The sequence below is a fragment of the Bicyclus anynana genome, chromosome 1, assembly GCF_947172395.1.
Source record: "Bicyclus anynana chromosome 1, ilBicAnyn1.1, whole genome shotgun sequence".
NCBI lineage: Eukaryota > Metazoa > Arthropoda > Insecta > Lepidoptera > Nymphalidae > Bicyclus > Bicyclus anynana.
The window spans coordinates 3,412,836-3,425,024 of NC_069083.1; the positions used below are offsets into that span (position 1 = coordinate 3,412,836).

The following is a 12,189-nucleotide window of genomic DNA, read 5'->3' on the forward strand; positions in this document are numbered from 1 at the left end:
CCACTAAGTATCGTATTTTATTACATTACCTAATACAAACTGGAATAAGTTTTTACAATTTACGATGTTTGTCTGATTTTCAGCAGGTAGATCAGCTTAGTTTATAGTGGCATTCAGATGCTTTACGAATAATTCGTTAAAATCTATACTAATATATAAAGCTGAAGAGTTTGTTTGTTTGATTGAACGCGCTAATCTCAGAAACTACAGGTCCGATTTGAAAAATTCTTTCAGTGTTAGATAGCACATTTATCGAGGAAGGAAGGAAATATATTATCCCCGTATTCCTACAGGAACAGGAACTACGCGGGTAAAACCGCGCAGCGTCAGCTAGTAGGTAAATAAAGTAATTAAATCAGTTATTAAAATGTTTTTGAATACGGACGAGGTCGTGGGCGTCCGCCATTAGGTATTTTAAAATATTCTTCTTCCTCATGACAACATTTCTTTTATAATTTGAGTATATTTAAAACTGCATTCGAGAGCGCACACATATTTTACTCGTTCACGCTAAAGTTGGAACAAAGATAAAGGATATTATTAGAAACATCGTGGTTGCGGAGGTCAATACAGCGTGCCGCAGTTTCCAATGCCTCTGTTACACTCGTTATTAGCATCTACACACACGCCAACTTACAGTGTAACTTAGAGTTTCGCTTGTGTTTAAGTTAGTTGGTTGTTCCAACACATTTTACCATTTTAGTAAACATGTCAATAATTAAAAAAATTAAAAAACATTGTTTTTCCAGTTATACGTTTATATGTCTTTTCAATTACTATGTTGAAATATAAATAGACAAATATAAATTGACATGTTCCACAAATAGCCGCAGTGTAAAATATAAAAATAAGTAGGTATGTTAACTGAATATTATGAAAATTTACAATGAGAGGTTTAACATTTTAAGGTCGCGACGTGCCATGCCAAATAACGTTCAGATATAAAAAGGTAAGAAAACGTCAATTATTTCTATTAACTGGGTTGGAACATAAACAATTGTCGGCGTGTGTGTAGATTGCTAAATACTCATTACGCCCGCAATATTATAGGATTAATGAACCTTTAGTTTATATTCTTGGCATATGTGCCGTTTGATGATAACACACAATTACACTATTGTGTAAACGCCGGTCTATTTTAAGCCGCAACTAATAACATCTCCTTGTTCTTCGAGTTTTTTATAGCGTATCCTCGTTCAGCAGTTTATACTCTACTTAATCTTTACACTACTAATTTTATTAAGAGTATGGTATAGTTAATACTTTAAAGCTAAGTACGCACTAATCTCAGAAACTACTGGTTATTGAACAAAAATATTTCAATGTTGGATAGCCCATTAAGTTAGGAAGTCTATAGAACTTAATGCGAGTGAAACCGCAGTGTAAAGCTAGCCTTATAATAAAGTTTAATATGCCTGTTCTGTTAGCCGATGTAAAAATAATAGTCGATAATATGATCATAATTAGGAAGTTAGGAACTAAGTTATATTGAGTGGCAGTGGCAGAAATCATAGTAGACATACTTCCTTGGACGAACTTTATCAGAGAGAGCTCTACTTCTACTAAAGTTATTCTATTAGTCCGAAGATTCAACCAAGCAGAAGCCGGCAAGATATCTACTTTTGTATGTACATAACCGACATCTATCTGTAGACAGTCAATCGGCGGTATCCTCGGTTTAGGGGTCGACTTGGGTCCTGGGTTCAATCTCCGCCAAATAGACTAATGATATCCTACACAAGCACTTCGCTTAATTGCAGGGGATTGAGGAGAAAATAAGTCATTTCAAAAGACATAATATTCTTTTCTTTGAAATCTAGAGTAACCCGTAAGTACCTAAATCTATAATAATATCTTACAGCGGAATTCATAGACATAGTAGGGGCGCCCCCAGGGGATCATTCAGCTGCTGAGTGTCGAATTTAGTCTCTATTTGTTTGAGAATTTGACACTCAGCGGGTAAATGATCCCCTGAGGGTGTCCTACAGCGTCTATGAATTCCACTGTTAGAGAGGTAAAGTTTGTGACGTTAAAAGAGTTAATCTCTAGATCTAGGTACTGAATCGATTTTAAAAATTCTTTTATCAATAGAAAGCCACTTTATTTGTTAGTGTCATAGGCTGTATTTTAACCCCTTAATCTTAAAAGTTATGAAATGACATGCGTTCTCTACCTTCATTTCTAATTTGTTTGTAAGTAAACAGTACACATCGAGTATGGCTTTAGTATAGAACGGAAACTACGCAAGTGAAATCGCGGGACGCCTGCTAAATTAATTAAATAAAATTCTTCATAATGGAATGCGTTAAGCTCAAAAATAAAGATACGTAACACGAGGGGGATAATGGCTGATAATTGGTTTACATTATCAGTTAACGAACCGAGATATCGATTTATTGGAATTCGACGCAATCACGATTACTTTGATCTCGAATTTTAACACCACAGTGCTATGTTAGTGCAAACGTCTCTATTTTAATGGAGATTGAAACTCTTTCATACAATTTGGGCCACGAATGTAAAAGGATGAAATAAGTGTCAATGAATAGCTTAGATATTATTAAACTTTCACTGAAAATATTATAGAATTTGACAATCTGGAATTAGAGATATACGAGATTTAGTAAAAGTGAGGTTATTTAAGATAACAGCTGATATTACCTACATAATGAATAGCTAATTTTTCAAGTGTTTGATTTTATTATTAAACTTAGACCATTGTTAATTTACTTTTCGAATTGGATGAATGATAAGATAGAATTCAAATGACTGATGAGATCATGGTAAGTAGGGTAAGGTCTTAACGGTGAAAGAAAAACACCATGAGGAAACCTGTATTCCAGAGAGTTTTCTTAATTCTCTGTGTGTGTGAAGTCTGCCAATACGCTTTGGGCCAGCATGATGGACTATTGGCCTAACCCCTCTCATTCTGAGAGTAGACTCGAGCTCAGCAGTGAGCCGAATAATGAGGGTAAGGTAAGTAAGGCTCAAGGGTAAAGAGTGATAAAATAAAACACTTTATTTAGTTGATTTTTATTCATTTTCAATTATAATTAATATATCATCTAAGAATTGTGCAGGGGGTACTATATTTTCTTGGTACCTAGCCCGACTAAGGTACCATATTATTGACATAACATGTGCGCAGAAGCCTAAAGCCCTTTTGCCTACAATGCAATTGAAATAATCATTCAATATTGCTTCTCTACCTCTGCAAGAGCTGTCAACAAAAACATAAACAAAATAAGTTTTTCGACTAATATGTCTAGACTGTATGCATCCCCAAAGTAGCCATGAGCTATTTGAAGCCGACAGCTCTCGAAGTAGGCTACTGCTGACCTCCCTGCACACTTCTATTAAATAACCATTGTTACCCCTTACATTCTCTCCATAATATGAACGTGCCTGCTTTTTAACAAAGCAAACAACATTTTTGAAACAATTTGATACCTAATGGTATGAGAATTAGTTCACTGTGGGTTAGCTGGGGAAAAACATTCAAATTATCATTACATCCCAGCCTTCAATAACTAAATGAATATCACATAGACAATTATTCTCAGGAACATAATACTTTAAAAAGAGGAACAGCTCTCATATATCCTGGTAATACAATAGTAGGTTCTGGTTGGTTGTTTCTATCTTCTCCAGGCTGGCTAGCAGGAGGTTCAGTTAGAACTCGGGAAGAAGTTGATGGGCCTGAGACTATATGGACAGCAGCCCTGTCTGCAGCCACCCAACAATTATGGCAGATGTGGCTTCCTTGTTTTATCTACAACAAACATACATCACCTTCATTATAGTATTCATACTACACTCTTCTATATTAATATTATAAAGCTGAAGAGTTTGATTGAACGTGCTAATCTCAGGAACTACTGGTCTGATTTGAAAAATTCTTTCTATGTTAGCCCATTTATCGAGGAAGGCTATAGACTGATATATAACTAACTAAACAATGAGGCTGTCACAAACATGCAATATTATCATTTCAAAATCATAAATAACAATGTACATTGGTTTAACTTACAGTTTGAGGCATAATACATTCTTCTATGGCATTATAAATTCTCAGTTCACAAGATGAGCCTGTAGGAAGCAGATGAGTGACTTGTGATGCAACAGAGCGACCACAGCGGAGGCAAACATTACGGTGGCCAAATTGTCTTGGTTGATCAATAGCTGATGTTTGTTCCAGCAAGCTTAGCAAATATAGTCACTGTTGTTTACCTGAAATATTGAAAAAATTGTTTATATCAACAAATTCTGTTTACTCTATACTTGGCCCCACCTGTAACCTGCTTTGTCGTGGGCCTACACTGTAAATCCGTCTCCTAAAGGGGAGGCCTGTGTGCAGCAGTAGAATGTAGGGCAATGATGTTACTTAGCTGATTTTACTATTTAAATGTTATCAATCATTGATGGTAAACATTGTAAGGAAAACTATAGGTTAAATTGATAGATGCCAGTTAGCTAATAAATACGCGAGTACTTACAGGCTGCGGTGTACGCCATCGACGAATCACTAAGAGAATCATTTCGTCATTCAAGACTCGTCTGCCTGTGGTATTACAACTAGTTGTTGCTTTTTCCTTTTTCTTTTCTATGCCACAGTTCACACAAAGATCCATGATGTCGATTTCCAATCGATAAGCCGGCAAATAAATCCAAACTAAGGAGCCAAAGTCAAACGTGTAAACAATTAAAGTATTAACAAAGTTTTTTAAACGCATACGCCGGTCAGTGTTACCAACTCTCCAAAATATTTATCCCTAAAGTTGGTGTCAAAAACCCCTAAAATCGCCTTAATTATTGATTTGTCCCCCTAAAAAATATAAATTCATAATAATTTAGAAATAATATGCTGTGATATGTTTCAAAAGACTATATTTAATACAGACAAAATACTACGTCTTTATCTGAAGATACAGATTTTTTGAAATCATACATGTTGACAATGAATAAATTTACCAATTTTTTTTATTCGATGAAAATTGCCTTCAATTGCCTCAGAGTTGTTGTAGAATAACGTATTATATGTCGTTATAAGTCGCTAGGCCAAGAAAGAAATATTATCATCAATTTAAAATATTAAAGAGTCAAAAAATCCCTGAAAATACCCCTAAAAATTTCAGACCCCTAAAAAAATCCCATTTCACTTATTTGCCCCCTAAATCTGGGGGGAAAACCCCTAAGTTGGGAACCCTGATACGCCGGTCGCCGGTCGCCGGGACTGCTGTCAGTGTCATGTCACTGTCAACATAGATAAAAATAGAGTCGTAATCAACTCGTGAAACGATTTTGTAAATGAGAATCGATTTTTAGATTTCTATTTATTACTTATATCTCTTGATTCACAGTAGATTAATTTAATTGAACTAAATAGTTTTTAATATTCTTACTATATTTATATCTCCATTAGCCTCTTCTATATTTTTATATAAAATTGATATGCATACAAATCGATTAAAATTATCGATTACCTATTTTATTTTTGATCTTATCTTATTTTTTACATTTCTCATCTTCCTGATTGTGAATTGAGCTGATTTTTTAAATGATTTAGTAGAAAAAAATAACGGATTTTTTAAGCTATCTTTCAACCTATTACAACTTGGGCCCAGAAGTTCCCGTCTCCTTTGTGTGTTTTACAATTATTATGACTTCATAGGACATACCAACTTTAGTTAACTACTTATCATTAAAATAATGTAAAAAATAATAATATTATGCGCTACAAAAGCTCAATTTCTTGTCGATATGTATATATTATGTTTTATTTTCTAAAGATAATGTGGAAATTCAATCGTTAACATAGATACAAAATATGTAAGGTCTTTATTACCAAATATTATAATAAATAAATTATTTTCCAAATATATATACCCTCAATAAAGTTTCCTGTGTTAACAAACAAACAGGCAACGTTGAGTTAGGATGGGTTGTTCTGACAGAATTCACATTATTACCCATATTCTAATAAATATATTAATTGGAAAAACTGCTTAAAAACCTGTAATTCAATTATCTGACAAGTGAAATCTGAAAAAAATCTTATTAGTCTTAGTACCTAAATATTACTTACTTAAGACATTTTTTTTAATTAGTAACGAAACCACTAAATACCGGCCGTAGAAGGTCAAAATTAATTACGAGTGTATCTAATGTTACTTAAATCATTCTTAGTATGCACGCGGTATAAGTATCAAGCAGCTCAACGAATTATATTTGCACCAAATTTCGCATAATATTAGCAATTATTTGTATATACCTAATCCGAATATCACCATCATCATCATACGAGCTGATGGACGTTCATTGCAGGACATAGGCCTTTTGTATGGACTTCCAAACATCACGATACTGAGCCCGCCTGCATCCAGTGAATCCCTGCGACTCGCTTGATGTCGTCAGTCCACCTGGTGGAGGGTCCTGATCCGATATCGTAATCAGTGGCGTGCACTTCATAGATGCAAAAATGCAGTGCCTACCCTAAGGACTTAATACAAACCTATGTTGGTGATTAGATAATTAAAAGTAAAAATTAGTTGTTATGTATACCCTAGTTAAAATCCTTGTCAATCAGTGGTGTGCACTGATCGTAATATATCCGATCCGTTCGATATTATACTGCTGTGAGTAATAACGAGTAGGTAACTTATATTGTTGCGGTAAACTAAACGGTTTAGGGTTGAAAATATTCCTTTTCGTTTCCTTTTTAGAAGTATTTAAATTTAAATCATTATATTTATAAATACGAACTCTACACCGGCTCAAAAAAACATCATTACATATTTTTAAAACTCATTGGGTAACATTTCATTCCTATTACAAACAGCAGATTAGTTTGGACTAAAATAATTTACCGTAACGGCGAGGGAACTTGTCACGGGGAGAAAAACAATTTGTTTTGTTTTAAGTTGCATACATAGTATAGTTATATAATACATATTATGCATATATGTTATAGTTATATAATATTATAAAAATGAAATATATGAAATGTATTGCTAAGCGCATAACTCGAGAACGGCTGATTTGGCAATTTTTTTTTGAATATTCTTTGAAGTACGACGATGGTTTTACGGAGTTTTGGATAGGGGTAAATTAGGGGGAGGGTAGGGGTAGAGAAGAAACGCACGTAAGTTAAAGCGAAGCTTGACAGGGTCCGCTAGTTTGTTATAAAATAACGTTTACTTTTATCTAATGTCGCAAAACGCTTGGAATTTCATTTTCCGCGGCGTATTAGGTATATGTACAAAATTACTCTCTAATTAATTACTCAGTCTATTTTCCTAGTATTGCGGCCATAATAATATAAATAAACACGAGCTAATAGAATAATAGGAGGAATATTCACAGTTTATTTTTACTTTTAGTAGCCTGTTATATATTGAAATATGTACGGTTTGTATTTTGGATTCTAAATTAAATTAAACCTAATCAGTTTCATAAAAAAAATCCTTTGCCACAACCCACTACAGTTTAATATTATAAGCGATTTACTTAAATGAAAAAAATCGAGTACCTACATATTTTTGTGGTAATAAATAAATAAAAAAAAATAAAAAAATAAAAAAGCCTTTTATTATTTCCCATTTACATAAGGTAATTATTCAAATACTTTTTAAACAGAACAAAGTAGATAACACTTTTATACTTAGTACATTTTTTTTGCATTTTATCTTTTTATTAATATTTTTTATGTTATTTGTATCTATTTATTTTTCTTTCTTTTTCTCTCTCTCTATATATATATATATATATATATATATATATATATATATATATATATATATAGATTTCCTTAACTTTGAATGAGAACCCCTCTGTAGGGGGGTAAAGGCCTCCTCCAGATTTTTCCATTTTTCCCTATCGTTTGCTTTTGATTGCCACTCGTCTCCTACAATATCTTTGATGTCGTCGACCCATTTTCTGTAATTTTTGTGGTAACCCTATTATAAATACAAAATACAACGCAATACTATTCTTCTATGGACTTCAAACAAAGAGCCTGGTTCTATACTATACGTACACATACAATAATATAGTTTTTATCTATTGAGATAACACTGTTTATGTTTTGTTTCGGCTATGACAAAAGGAACGATAAATTAGAACTATGTAATAATTTAAAGTTATCTATGTAAGACGAGACATCCATAATTTTAAATTTTAATAACACTAGTACTTGGTTGAAACAAGCATATACCTAACCAAGTGGAAAACTATCACCTATAGTCCTATAACAGAGTATCACCTTGTAGGACAGCAATCTTAACTTGGATGCCCGCATAATATATTGTCAATATTATTGACAATACATAGAGTAAGTTGCCGAAAGTCGGATGCACCACGGCGTAAGTAGTACCCCAGAAATATGATAATAGGCTAGTTGACACTTTTTTACAGCAATACGATCATTGTATTATTTTTCATCGTTTGCAAGTCGACGTAATTAAGATAAATGATTTTTTCCGGTGAATTTATTACCACCTGAAAATGTCAAAATCTTGGTCGTTCTTTTTGGTTTATTTTATTTTTAACCGACTTCAAAAGTAAGGAAGCCTTCCTCCTACCTTCAGATCAGAAGGCACCGCCTAACTAGGCAACCTATTTGCAATGTCGATGTGAATATTTCATAAACTCGATATCGTGCAATAAATAAAACAAACACCTATATCTTGGCAACTTCGTTCGTAACACTCCCGATGGTCCAGGCGAGTCGAGGGGCGTGTAGCGATGAATGAAAAACCCACGACTGATGCACCTCATTTACCCGCACGCACGATTTCACACCCGCGCAGTCTTTCCCTCCCGTCGCCCGCATATCACGGAAGTGTCATCAACGAACTTGCCAGACTATACGTACGAGTTGAACGCTTCGAATGCACGACTTACGTACACATATCTTATGATCTACTTAACTGAATAAAAAGAATTTGAATTTTAAAGCGAAAAACAAACCCTAAAAAACTGATAAACATCGTAAACAGAAAGCTGTCAATTTGCCTGATGTATGTGACCACAGAGCGCGCTTGACTGTGGATCAATAACTTTTTTATAACAGTATCAATGTTGCAAAAGCTCATTCGTATGTAAAAAAAAAAGTATGCCGGCTTGGCGCGTCAATCACCGGTAGTTTTTTTCACTCACTGGGCGTCCTTGCGTATGTGCTGTTTGTTTAAAAACAAACATTATAGACATAAAACGAGCGCCTGTTATAGCGAGACCCCCCACATTCTAGAAAAGCTGTAATTTTGGTAAGTTAGCAATTGACTTCAATCTCACCTGATGGTAAGTGATGATGCAGTCTAAGATAGAAGCGGGCTAACTTGTTAGAAGGAGGATGAAAATCCACACCTCTTTCGGTTTCTACCGAAGGCATCGTACCGGAACGCTAAATCGGTTGGCGGTCTTTTGCCGGTAGGGTGGTAACTAGCCACGGCCGAAGCCTCCCACCAGCCAGACCTGGACAAATTAAGAAAATCTTAATCTGCCCGGCGGGGGATCGAACCCAGGACCTCCGTTTTGTAAATCCACCGCGCATACCACCACGGAGGCCGTCAAAATTCTATCATAGTTAAGTACGATATATAGGCAACTGTATATTTAGGACCGTGGTGACTTTGGCAAGAAGCAGTTTTCAAGTGTACTGACCCTCAATTGTTAAATTAATTAATTAAAGTTTTTCTTCTTTGATTATATCATGAAAAATACCACTCACCAGTCACTTACGCGTGGCTACTCTTCCAAAAAACACTATTACAGATCAAACTTTAAAATATGTCTAGCTACGGATTACCATGAAACAAGTGACATGTGACGTGCATAAGGTTTTCAACCAGGGTGTAAGAAAAAATAAGCATATTATTCGGAAAATTTGCATTTAATAAGCATTAAGAAAAATCTCTCGGAGTATGCAGTACTTTAATGCTTATATGAAGTGCACTGGTATTGAGGGTCAAGACACTTGAAACCTGCTACCTGCCAAAACCACCACGACCCAACTCCGTAGTTACCTACCATGACAAACTTTCAGCTTTTATAATGGGAAAGGTATGGCCATCTCAGCTGTTAAGTCTATAGAATTACTGTGAGTGTATCAATCAGTATATCGAATGAATGCGAGTACATCAATCTGTTATCTATTCAATAATAACCTGCGGTTACAATACCAGAAATAATATTGAAAATTTAATGAAATACGGGTGAATTTACCACCACCACCAAACGAAAATGTGGTCTGTTTTCGTGTGCCTACATAAAACAAATTTATAATTAACTAGTAGACGCCGCGCGGTTTCACGCGCGTGGTTCCCGTTTCCGTAGGAATACGGGGATAAAATATAGCCTATAGCCTTCCTCGATAAATGGGCTATCTAACACTGAAAGAATTTTTCAAATCGGACCAGTATTACCTGAGATTAGCGCGTGCAATCAAACAAACAAACTCTTCAGCTTTATAATATTAGTATAGATACATATTAAGTAGGTTGTGTTATAACACCGAACTTCGGAAAATCCTAACTTTTCCCAGAACTGCTGAAAGTATCATTATGAAGATACTTCGTGAAAACCCAAAAAAATCGTCTGTTCTTTTTATAAATTCCTGACATTTAGTAACACACATTAACAATCCTAAGATTTACTACCGAAACCTTTTACAGTAGTAAAAGTAAAGTAAAAGTATTAAGTACAACCTATAGTGGTTGCATCATTTCTATCTTATTAATGAGATTATTCAATTAATGTTGGCGTGTATGTTTTTACAGTTACCGTTCATTAAATAGAGTAGTGATATATTATCGTAACGCAACGTTACATTGTGTGACAGTATTTGGAATTGGATACAAATGGTTGATCTCATTGGATATGTCTGAACATGAATTTACGCGATGATTAGGTATTTGTTTGTTAGGTATATTATTAAAAACGCTTTAAATATGGAAATAAATCATCAAAATGGAGAGATGTAAGACATAAATAAACGTTGAAAAAACGGATTTTTAAATACTTATGTTACTTAGCGGTCAATAATATTCAATTTAATTTACTGTGGGAATCTTAATTCAAGACTTTAACACTGATTGCCAAGCAAGCGCGCTTACCATCAGACGAAGTGAAATGAGCACTTTACTTTGAGATGAAGATTTTTTTTGTTTTAGCACTAGAGCTTTTTATAAAAGTCATAACCCTCCTGTTTGCTTTGCCCTAGATAGGTAAATTAACGTATTTTTAGAACAGCGAAAAACAGAACTTCGGTGCAGAAAAATACAAAAAATATTTGTATTTTTTGTATTTGTTAAACACTGAAATGTAGACAATTCGTAAGAATTCTAAATTATTTTCAATGAGCTTATACTTCTCATTATGCTTGTTCTTGTACGTGAGTATACATAATATAATGTAAATAACAAGACAAAACTAGCGAATATTGATATCATAGCTGCCTTACTATACCCGTCTACAAAACTCACTTCGCAGTTATTTTAAGTGAGCGGATTAACTAGCGAGCGCTTTATTTGACAGCATTTTACCGCGAGAGCATCGGCATTTTATGCATCCAACTAAGTACCTACTTTCACTAATACAAACATGCTAATAGACTGCATCAGCTCCTAGACGAACGCGGGTTAATCTACACTACAATTACTCGCCTCTTCACGGAACTTTTAAAGTAACACTCAAATTGCGTGCACTTTGACATGACTAAAAGGTCAGAATAAAAAAATACATTGCAGAAAAAGAATTTTGGTTTAATAATGCCTACTAGTTTGATCATAAAGAATTGAATCTTACATTTGGAATTCTTGCATTTTAAAGTGTCTGAAAAAAATAGAGAACAGGAGTGTGTGTAAGTTTTTACGCATAGTTGAAAACTTGATTTGAGAAATGCCTCCTAGCTGGACTAAGTGGACAATTGACGGCCTCCGTGGCGCAGTGGTATGCGCGGTGGATTTACAAAACGGAGGTCCTGGGTTCGATCCTCTCCTCCTCTCTCCTGGGCTCGGCAGATTGAGATTTTCTTAATTTGTCCAGATCTGGCTGGTGGAAGGCTTCGGCCGTGGCTAGTTACCACCCTACCCGCAAAGCAAAGATGTACCGCCAAAGCGATTTAGCGTTCCGGTACGATGCCGTGTAGAAACCAAAAGGGGTGTGGATTTTCCTCCTCCTCCTAACAAGTTA

At 34.8% G+C, this 12,189-nt stretch overlaps 1 protein-coding gene and 1 long non-coding RNA gene across 3 annotated transcripts in view; both read right to left on the reverse strand.

Moving 5' to 3' along the window:
• LOC112055887 (protein bunched, class 2/F/G isoform-like) overlaps positions 1-12,189 on the reverse strand; it is a 204,447-nt gene that overhangs the window by 180,862 nt on the left and 11,396 nt on the right. The window lies entirely within an intron of this gene.
• Positions 350-5,673, reverse strand: LOC112055886 (uncharacterized). The gene is made up of 3 exons (XR_002887538.2): positions 4,497-5,673; positions 4,031-4,230; positions 350-3,772 (listed from the first exon to the last, which is right to left on the reverse strand). It is a non-coding gene; the product is annotated as an uncharacterized LOC112055886 (long non-coding RNA).